General features: G+C 49.5%; 1 protein-coding gene across 5 annotated transcripts in view; it reads left to right on the top strand.

Moving 5' to 3' along the window:
• DAAM2 (dishevelled associated activator of morphogenesis 2) overlaps window positions 1-12,601 on the top strand; it is a 118,236-nt gene that overhangs the window by 25,802 nt on the left and 79,833 nt on the right. For 2 of the 5 annotated variants that reach the window (XM_060615412.3, XM_060615413.3), the window contains exon 2: window positions 10,350-10,457. The exons of the other annotated variants lie outside the window; for them this stretch is intronic. The gene's annotated coding sequence lies outside the window, so the exon portion shown is untranslated. The remainder of the gene's footprint in view (window positions 1-10,349; window positions 10,458-12,601) is intronic. 5 annotated transcript variants of the gene reach the window in all.

Raw genomic sequence — 12,601 nt, forward strand, 5'->3', positions numbered from 1 at the left:
ATGGCATTTCCTCAAAGGTTCCACACTTAACCCACCTGCATTGAGCCAAGGACATCCCGCTCCCTTCTAATACCTTCTCTAATGCACTTGACTCTCCCCGTACAGCAGGAAACTCACAGGAACCAGGGGATGGCCTTTGGGTTTGGGCTTATAAATACTCATGGTCTCATTTTTCTTACTGAGAAAAGATTTTTTTTTTTTTTAAATCGTGTTTAACATTCTTGTTGCCGTAGTGGAAACTTTTGTTCCTTGGAGAATTTCCCATTCCAGGCCCAGGGTCAGATTCCTCAGCGGAACTCTGAACATTTTCTAGGGAAGTTTCTTTCACCAGTGAGATTGTACCTTTGATGCGTTTATACAACTGTGTTTGGATTGTGTGGTAAGACGTCCCAGGATCCCAAGATAGACTAAAGGAAGCAGGGGAGGAGCCATGTGTTCTGGGACTCAGTGGCCAGCCAGGATCAAAATCCTTTTATGGTTCCATTACTTTTTCAGATTTCTTTCCTCACACACCAGAACCTCAGATCTAAGACAAACAGCCAGTGCTTCAGTCAGTATAAGTTAAATTATACTGTGGTAACACATAGTTCCCAAGTTTCAGTGACTTAAAACAAGGGAGGTTTATTTCTTACTCATGCTACTGTTTGTTGTGGATTAATGCAGACCTCTACTCATTATAGTCACTCAGGAACCCAGGCTGGCAGAACAGGCACCTCATTAAATGTTGATGATCGCAGTGCTGACCAGAAAGGGGGTTGTGTCTAGAACAATTCAATGTTCTAGACCACTAATTACACTTCTATTAGTCAGGGTTCTCCCGAGACAGAACCAACAGGATATATGTATGTATGTATGTATTATCGATCTATCTATCATCTGTCTAGTTATCTATCTACCTACCTACTTATCCATCCTCTATCTTTCTACTTATCTATCTGCCTGCCTGTATACCTACCTACCTTCTTATCTATCTACCTACCTACCTACCCACCTACCTACTTATTTATGTATCTATCCATCTATCTACTTACCTATCTACTTTGTCTATCTATCTATCTATCCATCTATCTATCCATCCATCCATCCATCCATCCATCCATCCATCCAATCTAACCTATTTACCTATCTATCCACCTATCTACTTATCATCTATCTTTCTACTTACCATCTGTCTATCCATCTGTCTATTTATCTATCTACTTATCTGTTCTATCTACTTACCTATCTACCTGTCTATCTATTCTATCTACTTTATCTGTCTGTCTGTCTATCTAGATTTGTTTTAAGGAATTAGCTCATTTGGTTGTGGGACTGGCAAGTCCAAAATCTGCAGGGCAGCCCTGCAGGCTGGAGACCCAGGGAAGAGTAGATGTTGCAGCTCAAGTTCAAAGTCTGTCTGGAGGCAGAATTTCCTCTTCCTTGGGGATGCCAGTCTTTTCTTTAAGGCTTTCAAATGATTAGATGCATCCCACCCACATGATGGTGGGTAATCTGCTTTACCCCAAGTCTACTAATTTAAATGATTATCTTATCTAAAAAATACCCTCACAGTGAAATCAAGTTTGACCAAATATCTGATACCATGGTCTAACCAACTTGACACATAAAATTAACCATCACAACACTCAGCTTCTACTTGGAGCTCATGGGCCAGACTTAGACCTGTGGCTCCACTCAAGTACAAGTGGCCAGGAAGTACAATCTGTTTTGTGCCTGGAGTGAGGGGTGGGGACCAGTGGTGTTTGACTAAGTACCAATAGCTGTCACAACTGTAAACAGTGTTACCTGCAGATGAAATAAAGCATCATTCGTGGTATCCCTACTTCAATGCATTCTGCTAAGTCAATGCAGACATAGTTTTAGACTTAGACCCACATGCCCCCTTTGCTCATAAGGGAGGTTATGGAGATGGGTAGGTTAAGACATGGCCTGGTGTCCAGAGGTACTAAATTTTAAGATGGTTACTGAACACTTTCCTCTGTGTTTCCTTTATTAAGTGTTTTCTGTGTGTGCCGTTGCATCCAAGAATCATTTGTGTGGTGTGTGCTTGAAGAACATCCTGCAAAATAATTTGGCCTCTGTGGCTTCCTTTTAGTACGAAGTTGTGTTTTCCTTGGTTGGATCAGAAAGGGCTCAGATGTCAGCCCTCACTTTGCCACCATCTCTCTCTGTGCCTCTGACAAGTCCCTCCCCAGTCTGTGCCCGATTTTCCTGGCTGTCTGGAAGGGGGTTGGGCAAGGGGATCTCTAAGTTTCCTTCTGGCTTTAACATTCTGTGCACACCCTCTCCCAGGGATCCCAGTTGGTGGACTGGCTACCTCCTGGGTACAGGAGGGCTGCATGACAGAGTTTTCTTCCATAAAACTGTCAAGATCATTCTTGGTTCTCACTTGAAGCTATGGCCTCATTAGTGCCCTGGCCATGCTGCATTCACTCACCTGGAGAGAATGCATGCTACACACCAGCTGGGAAGCATCATCTCCAAGCCCCTGGCCCTCTGGTGTCCCCCTGCCTGGCTGGTGGGGGAGCCTAGGACAAGGAGATGTTGGGATGGAGTACTGATAAGCTTGCAGAGGGCAGGGCCGGGAGATGGATACAGTCTGGCTGAGCTGAAAGTGAGGCTGAGGGGCCAGGCCAGCCCCTCAAGGCCATCCGGGCAAACCTAACCTCCAAAAGGCAGAGTGTCAAGGACCTCAAGCACTGCACGCTTCCTTCAGTGACCACATTTGACACTTCTAATACCCATCCCAACCAATTGTTTTGAAGCCAAATGAAATATGTTGGAGGAAGCACCTGGGAAACTGTACATGCCCTTCAAACAAACTAATTATTCTTATTTTTTTTTTTTTAACGTTTTTTTTAATTTATTTTTGAGACAGAGAGAGACAGAGCATGAACGGGGGAGGGGCAGAGAGAGAGGGAGACACAGAATCGGAAGCAGCCTCCAGGCTCCAAGCCATCAGCCCAGAGCCCGACGCGGGGCTCGAACTCACGGACCGCGAGATCATGACCTGAGCTGAAGTCGGCCACTCAACCGACTGAGCCACCCAGGCGCCCCCAAACTAATTATTATTATCAGGTACTGCCTTATTCCACAGATATTTTAGAGCTAGGTTCTAGGGAAAGAAAAGTGAACAAAGACACTAACTTAGTTGAATACAGCGTGGTGCCAGCTCTAATAGCATGTTCCACAGGAGCAAAGCTTGTGAGAGCTCAGAGAAAGATGCAGTCAGTTCTGCTTGTGGGGGTGGGAGGCTCCATAGGAGCGGTGACAAGTGAGCTGGGTCTTGAAGGGTGTCAAAGACTTTATGGGAAAATGAAAAGGAAGTGCTAATCAGAAGGCATTGCATGAGCAAGTCTCAGAGTACTGGATAGGCTTCGGGAAAGCCCTAGAATTCTGGCCTGGCTGCTGGGTGGGGTGGGTGGGACAAAGTGAGGGGAAGCTGAAGAGGGGTGGGGGGGGGTGGTGATCAAATGAGGAAAGGTCTGGAATAACATGTGAGGTGTTGGTTCTTAACTGAGTTTTGTAAATTACCAGGTTTGAAGAAAAAAACCCACTTTTTATTTTTAGTTTTGGCTGAAAGAAAAAGCTATTGCTTTATTTATATCAAAAACCAGCCTATAGATTTGTAATGGGCAAAACTGAACTTCGATTTACTCACGGCATTGCTGCACCATCCTGTTAATTTTGCTGTTCTCCCTTCTTCTAGAATCCATGTAGAATACTTAAGTCATCCTGCTCTGTAGAGTCTTGGTCATTTGAAATATTTGAGCAGGAGGTAGGAGGTGGAATCTTTGTTTTCTGTTTATAAAAGGAATATTGCAGAAAGTGTGGAAAATAAAGAAACCCATAAAGGCAAGAACAAGCACAGTGATACCACCCTCCAGACAAATTTGAGGTTACTGTTTGGGTAATTCCTTCCAGGGAGCATTTAGAAGGCAGACACCTTGTCTTTCATGATGCCTTTTCTGTGGCATGAACCTGACTCTGGCAGGTGCTCCACCTGCAATTGATTGTTGTAGTGGTGCTCCCATAGTTCCTTCTAGAGAAAGTTTGGTGATTGAGTGCTGGTAGAACCACTTAAGTTCAAAGCCTGATGTTTCCATTCATTACCTGTGAGACCTCAGTGACTTAGTCTCTCTAGGTCCCGGTTTCCTCCGGGAAATGGGAGGAATGTAAATGGGAATGATATGTAAATGTAAATGGGACCCATAACAATACCTACATCCTAAAGTTTGGGGACCAGAGTTCCTTTGGGCAAAGCACTTAGGCAAATGCCTTGCACATAGTGACTATTATTTGTTATTGGTTATTACACTGTTCTATGGGTGAGTTCATCCCTGAGGGAGGACCTTTTTGGGGGAAGCCTTACCCTGGAGAAGGGTCTTTCTGCCTCGGTGTCCCACACATCAGGAGAGGGGACAAACCTGTCAAGTCGTCAGGATTATGCAGGCACCAAGCCAGGATCCTGGTGCTTGTTCACAGCTTTTCCCTGGAGAAAGCTGGCTGGTCCTTGCTCACTCCTTCCTGTCTAGCTTTTCCCTACAGGCTCTCAGGGGCAGGCTGTCCCTTTAAGAAAGGCAGCCACAAAGTGTGGGGCCCTGCCTCCCCTGCTGGGTGCCTTGCTGGGCTGCAGCTGGGACCCTCCTGGGTTGGATTTGAGTGCTGGACCCTCTGGAGGAGGGAGACTGCTTTGAATCAAGTGCACATCCCCCAGGAATCCATGCCGGAGAAAGGACTCTCTGTCATCAGCCCCCCATTGTGGCCCCTGCCTCCCACCCCCCAGCCCTGGCTCTGGGACATACAAGAATCATTCTTAAGGACTGAGCTCAGGATCCCTAAAAAGAAAGTTGGAAAAATAGCTGGATAAACTTGGTAAGTGAAAGAAACCCACGTTTCATCCTCCTCGTCTTTGCGGACTGCTGATTTGGGGTTGAGTTTGGTGATTGTTGCCGGATGGAATCTGATGGGCAAATGTGGGAAGGAGGAGGCAGAAGTGGGGCTGGGATTCCCGGTGGGTAGTGAGTCTTGGATGGGGGATGGCCTCCAGCCTCTCCTCCCACTGTTTGCCACCCTTGAGGTGAGGAACTGAGGGATGACATCTAGAAGTATCTGGAGCCTGGTCCGGAGAGGGGTGGGTTGGGGTAGTGAAGATCAGGAAGGGGCTGATGTCAGACTTCTCTCTCATTTGGGGAAAACAAAGTGTGGCCAGCCAAGGCTGTATGCAAAGATGCCTGAGGCCAAATGGTACTTGCAGCCTGAGGGTGAATGGAGTGAGTGACCCTGGGATTCTATCTCAGCAGGAGACTCAGGCCAATTCCTCTTCCTCCTGGGCTGAGGGGACACACCAGGCCCTGGGCTTGTTCTCCAGGCCCCAAAGAGGTCTGTGTTGGCCCCTTGGACTGGGGCAGCTGTTGTGAGCAGCAGCAGGCAGTGCCGTAGTGGGAGGAGGCAGGTCTGCCAAGGGCAGGGAAGAATGGAGGCCTGTTGTTCTGGAGCCTGGGAACGCCACCCTGGGGGGAGGCTCACGCGGCCCCGGGCTTAGTGCAAGAAGGAATGTGAGGAGAGGTCTGTGCAGTGGGCAGAATGGGTCTGAACTGGCACCCCACCTCTGCAGAGCAAATGACGCCCCAGCCTCGGCATGGGCACAGGTGAGCTCCCTGGCCTTGAATATCAGGTGCAGTTTGGCAAACTGGGGTCTGTGCCCAAGGGTGGCCTCCCAGGGAAGAGGCAGGATATAGTAGCAGCCTCAGTCCCCACACTTCCCCGGGGCCATGAGTGAGTTCTGGATGCCAGAAGCTCTCTGCTGAAGTCTGCTCCAACGGCTCCTTCCTGCTCCCCGGCTTGTGCCAGGCTCTAACTGGGGGGTTATTGATACAAAAATGGAATGACGGAATTGGGAGCCTGTGAGGATCGGGAAAGATGTTTTAAATATGGGATTAAAGCCGCTTTTGAAAAGTAACAAAAACAGTTGCCATTTATTCTGTATCTTGAATGTGCCAATCACTGTGCCAAGGGCTTTATGGGGACCATCTTGTGTAGTTCTTGCTGTAATATTTTGAGTCGTGAACATAGGCATACCGCATTTTATTGCCCCTTGCAGATAATTGCATTTTTCTTTTTTAACAAATGGAAGGTTCGTGGCAATCCTGCGCAGAGCAGATCTATCAGTGCCATTTTCCCAGCAGCATTTGTTCGCTTCGTGTCTCTGTGTCACGTTTGAAAAAATTACACATTTAATTGTCAACGATGCTTCAGACTTTTATGATTATGTTTGTCATGGTGATCTGCAGGCGGTTATTATGATTCCCTGAAAGCTCAGATGATGGGTGGCAGTTTTTAGCAATAAAATATTTTTTAATTAAGGTGTGTACATTGTTTTTTTAGACATAATGCTATGGTACATTTAATGGACTACAGTGTAGTGTAAACATAGCTTTCATAGGCACTGGGAAACCAAGAAACTCATTTGACTCGCTGTATTGTGGTATTTGCTTTGCTGCAGTGGTCTGGTACCCAACCTGCAATACTCTGAGGTATGCCTGTAATTTGGGAGATTTTTACAAATGAGGAAACCGAGGCTCAGAGAGGTGCAGGACCTTGCCTGAGGACACAGGGCTGTAAACTGTGGAACCAGGACTTGAACGTCTTGATTCGATTTAATTCATTCATTCACTCCATTCATTCATTCATTCATTCATTCATTCGTGTGTTTTGCTCAACCAAGTTGAGCTAATTGCCTCCTATTTGCCAATTCTTCTGGTGGGACATAAGACTGGGAAAGGTGCCGGCCAACATCACTGCACAGCCTGGGTCCTCAGCCCCTGCAGAGTCTTTCAGATGGGCCCAGAGACCCTTGACGGGAGAGTGTTGAGAACACTATTTGAGAAACTTCTTGTTCTTAAGAATGGTTCCCTTTTGTTTCCATTTGAATGATAACCTAAAAGCTGAATGCATTCATTCTGAATTGTCTGAATGGCTATCCCATAACCTACGACTGGCCTGAGAGTTTAGTCCTGAGTTTATGTTTCTGTGCAAGTTGGCACGAAGCGGTTTCCTCAAATGATAGTGTTTAACTTTTAATGCTTTGTTTCTGAAGCTGGGCTCTGCATGGTGAGCTTGGAAGGCCCAAAGTACCAAAGATGAAGAAAGGCTACATTGATCTAGAGTGAAAAGGAAGAGGTGCAGGGAGGGTGACCCAGGAGGAGATGGTTCAACCATCCCCCTCTCTTCCGGGCAGAGTGAGCCAGACTCTGCCACAGGCAGAGCAGAGTAGGGGTGCCGATCTTCCAGCCCCCCCGATGTACAGGATCATTGAGGCCCCAGTGCAGAGACTCGGGATGTGCAAGTCAGGAAAGAGGAAAGACCCTGAATTAGGAGCTGGGACCCCCACTTCCAACACAGTGTCTCTGACCCGAAGCTCAAGGATGCTCCTCTGTCAGCCTCTGCAGATGGGACAGGCGCCAAGGCTGAGAAGGGTGAGTGTGGCGCCTCCTGGGGCCACCGTGTGATCTCCCCTCACAGAGGGGTGTTCTCTGGGCTTTCCAGAATTTCAGACCTTTCCCAGGGTCCAGCTGTTAGGTGAGAAAGCTGAAGCAGGGTCCCTGTGACTCAGGGCTTGCTACCCCGACAGCCCACAGGCACACGCCGCTGGCCTGGTGCCTTGGCTCCTGGATGGGGCTGGGTGGCGAGCACACTCTGAGGATCACACGTCCCACCAGTGCAGGTAGCTGGGGACAAGAGACCCAGGGACCAGACCTCTTCTTCTTCCATTTCCTCTTCCTCCTGCTGCTGCTGAGGTTTGGGGTCTTGCCGTGAGGCAGCCTGCGGTCACACCTACTTTGGATGAGTGACGCCACTGTGTATCTTCCCTCTCTTGGACCCTGAGCGGCCATCCGTCTTCCTTTCTCTGGAACTCTCTGCCCTGTCATTCTTCTGCATTAGGAGTCGTCAAACATTTTCTGTGAAGGTGCTGAGAGCAAATATTTTGGCTTTGGGGGCCACACGGTCTCTGTTGCAATCACCTAAGCACCAAAGCAGCCTTGGACAATATATAAATGTGTGGGTGTGCCAAAGAAACCACAGTTACAAAAACTGGCAGTGGGCTAGATTAGGCCACCCCTGCCCCAGATGGAGTTCGTTCCTGCTGAAAAACATTTGCTGGTTCCCCATGGCCTGCCATATTCCCCCTGACATGATGGGCCTGCCCTGTTCTTCATCTCCAGGGGCATCTTCTGCAGAGTCCTTCTGGTGCCCCAGAAGCCCCATTCTCTAGCCATCCTGCCCTGCCTGCCCTTCCTCAACATGCTCTCTCTTTATGCCTCCCAGCCTTTCCCCTTGGGTCACCTCCGCCTCCCTCTGCCTACCCCCTTCATGCATCCTATGTGATCCTTAGACTTTGACTCCTTGCGCGGATCAGGTGCTTCTCCTTGTGTCTGGCCATGACCTTCCACCCCCAGCCCTCTGCAATATGGGGAGTTGCCCTTCTCCTCTGTGACCCTGTTACTTTGTACTTGCCCTGCTATAGACCCTCCCTGTGCTACACTTTAGCAATTTGTTCCTGGCTTATCTCTTCAAGGGCAGGAATCGGTAGGACTTGGCTATCTTCACCAGTCCCAGCTCCGTGCCGGCCAGGCAGGCGGCAAGCACTCAGGACACAGCACTGGCATAAACCCCGTGACCTCTCCTTTCTTCCCCCAGAGAGCCTCTGCCGCAGCAGGTGGCTTTTTTGGGGTTTAGCTGAGCCATTTTGGGAAATCAAGATCTCCTCATGAGTTGGACACTGAAGCCGCCTGTAGCTAAATCCGTCACTGGCCCTGAAATCCGATCCTGCTCGTTCCCTGTGCCCCACGATCGGGTGGCCCAGTTTGTTTTGACATCCTGTGCGGGGCATGAGGGGAGATGTGAGGGATCCAGATTTCAAAGCAAGAATTTTCTCCAGCAGCCGCTGAAGGCCAGGCTCCTGCCAGCGCCCGGGCTCCCGTGTTAGCATTTTCAGTTAATTAAGAAAACAAGCCCCAAATCCCTGACAGAGGTGGTTCTGCGGATTCAGGACAGAGGGTTCATGTCCGCACGCAGGAGAGGCCTCCCAGCTCCTGCAGGCAGGATGAGCTGGAAGAGAGGAACGCGTGAGCCAGAGAGGACCCGCTGAGGCCTTCTCAGCAAGAGAAGGTGCCACGGAAGGTGGGTCATGGGGAGCCAGCTCCAGGCAGGGCCCAGACGCACATTTCTCCTACCAGGGCATTTTCTGAACGGTTGGACTATGGAGGCAGGCCAGCTGGGCGAGAGTAGGAGCGGAAGATACAAGAAACTGGGATTTGCCAGTCTTTTTCTCCAGAACCAGGTTATTCCACTGCCTGGCCGGTAGGGGGCAGTGGCGAGAGGGGTCCTGGGCATGGCTTCGGGTGGAGCCCAGGTGGCTGACCTGCCAAGGGGAAGTTCTGGTCAGGGACGCTGCTTACGAACGCAGAGCCTCGGTGTGAATTTAAAACGGGCGTTGTTCCTTAGAGGGGCTGTAGAAGCAGCCAGCTTTCCTCTCCCCTGTCCACACTGAGTGTGGCGTCAGCAGATGCTGGACCTACACCAACACCCAGCACTGACATGGGTGTCATTTGGCATGTGGGGCTGGACTTGGGCCTCTGGGAGTTGCAGGAACATGGGTGCACATAGCGTTGGTGCCGAGTGTCCAGCTGGCACGTTCTCTGACAGGTGTGCGTGCCCCGCAGCCGGGGTGGGTCTGTGCACCCCTTTCATCTCACAGCGGAGCACCACATTCAGCAGTCACAGCCCGTCTTGGGCAGAATGCGGTGAGAGAGAGACCTGGTCTTGCTCTACGGCCACTGAATGGTCCAGGGCAAGTTATTTCTCTTTGTGAACCTCCGGTTTCTAATGGGCTCACATTTTATGTGTGTCCCGAAGGCCCGAGTGTGTTGGCGAATATTGGAGGTGTATACCAGACCTGGCTCAAGGCACCTGGTTTCCTTCCCCCGTCAGACATGTGTCTTCGTCCAGCTTCTGCCTGCTGGCCAGGTGTCTGGTCAGCGGTGGGAGGAGGTGGTTGTAGGGCCAGCCCTTGGTATCTGGTTATAACTTAGCCAAATAACCAACAGTTGATACACATGTTTTTTGACTTTTGAGAGCCTTCATCTTGTGCCCTTGGGAGTTTCTGGGCTCCCTGCCTTCTGTAAGTCATGGCTTCATAACTTACAAGACAGGCCCCGTTCTGTGACAAGTTAGGACCATGTCGGAAAAGCAGGTGCCTCCAAAGGTGAGCATCTCAGTGGAGAGATGTCATTTGCGGGGTTGGGGGGAGTTTCAAATCTCTCCGTCTCTTTTTGCATTTCCAACAGAATCCTCAAGTTGTAGAGCTGACATGGACGATAGCTCTTCCTTCCAGGAGGACATCCAGAAATACCACCCAGTCCTCCTAAAATTCCCAAATCCCTGGACACCAGCAGGTTTGTTTGTTTGTTTGTTTGTTTTTGCCACGGCTGCTGATTTTTCTCACTGGGTCTCAGGAAAGAGCCTACTGATGGCAGGTAGATAGTGATTTTGTCCACACACTCAGTTTCTTAGACCTTCTACTTGGCAGATCAGAACCTTTCTGACTGACGGTTGGAAGCACCTTCTCTTTTTCAAACAGCATTTCTAAGTATTCTCCAGGCATCAGATGGAAAATCTGAGGCAAAGACCAGAAGTCGTGAATTTGTTTCTGGAGTATTAGGGAACATCATCCAAAAACAGAGGTGGTTTAGCCTGAGCCTTTGCAAAACTCACAATATTTAGGGAAATCTTCACTAATGAATCTTAGCTAAGAGTTTTTGGAGGTTTTGTTTTGTTTTAATTACATTTTTTGTAGTTGTCGTTTCTGTCAATACTGCCTTCAGGAGAAAGCACTTACGGGAAACCAAGAACGAAAGCAGGGTGTGTCTGCTGCTGTTCTCTCGCGGGAAAGGAGAGTTCTGTGCCGAGAATTTGGGGTTGGGGTTCTAGACATGGTCTGTCGTCAGTTTGTCCTGGGGCAAGTGGCCTTGCTTCTTGAACCTCAGTTTTCTCCTCTGTAAAATGGTCACGATAAGGATAGCCAGCCCCCACTGTCGGTATCCTGTGCCTCCCAACAGCAGTGTGGGAGTCCCCTGTGGGGCATGTCAGAGGAAGTTGGAGCGGAGTTCGTTCACACACAGACAGCAGGAGTGACATCCCAAGATGGAAGGGTATGGCCATTCTGGAGCAGAGTGGGGTAATCTTCCCCAGAGTCCTATTTTTACATCTGAGCTTATGGAGTAGCACACGATCGCTCTGGGGAACAGTGGCCCCGCACCTTGGCTCTGCATGGGGGTCTGTCGAGACACCCCTGTGCCTGATGGGATGTGGGGGTTGGGAGGGCCCAACAGCCTCCGTCTCTGTGTGAAGCGTGCTTCCCCTTAACCTCCTTGGTCTGAAAATGGATTCTTTTGATGGATTGAAGGGAAACTTGGAAAATCCCAGTCAATTGCAGAATCCAAGGAGGGTGGTCCCCTTCATGACCAAGCTCTGAACCACATCTGTGCACCCCACCTCTCACAGCCTACGTTTAAGCTCTTGCCCTCCCTCTGCCCGAAGAATGGTACCTGGGGAAAACCTAGTCCTCCTTCAAGACTCAGTTCAAGCACCACCACTTCTGTCATCTCTCTAGCCCCTCTTTCCCCCAGTTTCAGGGAGGTGAGATTCTCCCTCATTGATGGCCCCGAAGACCCACCCCTGATGTAGCATGTAGCACAGTGTTTGAAAACCACTGTTCTCCCTGTCTTTCACTAAACTATGAGCTTCCAGAATGCAGGGACTCAGACAAGGCCCATTGTGCATTCCTAGATCCAGAGACCGGGTCTAGCACATAGTAGGCCCTCATTAAGTATTGTCCAAGTGAAAACTGAGGGGAACCTGGGCTCTCTGCAATCTCCCGCTGAGAAGGAAACAAGAGCGGCTGGTGTTTGGGCAGTTGGCCCAGGGGCCAGCTCCGTGGTAGTATCTGAACCGAGCGCTCTAATCGGTGCCTCCTGTGTGTATGCCTTCCGTGACAGGGCTGGGGCACAGTGTGTGCATGGGCCAGCAGTGTGCCCACGGCTGGCTGTGGTAGCAGCACCGTGTTTCTCTGCAGAGACCCAGGTGTGGACATTGCTGCCAACCTCCTCTTCTTTCTGGCCTTTGTCCTCATTGGCATGCGATTCTCATCGCCGTGCCCAGGGCTTTTGGAAGGAGTGTGACCTTGTGGGGAAGCTGGTGGCACTTTGGGGGACAGACAGACCTCACTGTCTGTGCCTGGGAAAGACACCTGTGTTGGAGGCTGAGAAGATACCTTAGAGAGTTGTAACATGTGAGAAATTGGGCAAGAGAATTTTCATGAATGCCAGTGAGATCAGAAGGGAGCATGTGCTCTTTGGGGTCAATAGTGACCTTCCCTTCGGGGAGTTTATATGCTCACTGGTATATTCACATGTGTCCGTCATTATTCTAAGTTCTGAGCATGCAGACTGACCATGTCCCTGCCCTTGGAGGGCTTACTTTCTTTCTTTTTTTATTTTTTTAATTTTTTTTATGTTTATTTATTTTTTTGAGAGAGAGA

This window comes from Panthera onca, chromosome B2 (assembly GCF_046562875.1).
Source record: "Panthera onca isolate mPanOnc1 chromosome B2, mPanOnc1 haplotype 2, whole genome shotgun sequence".
NCBI classification, from domain to species: Eukaryota; Metazoa; Chordata; class Mammalia; order Carnivora; family Felidae; genus Panthera; species Panthera onca.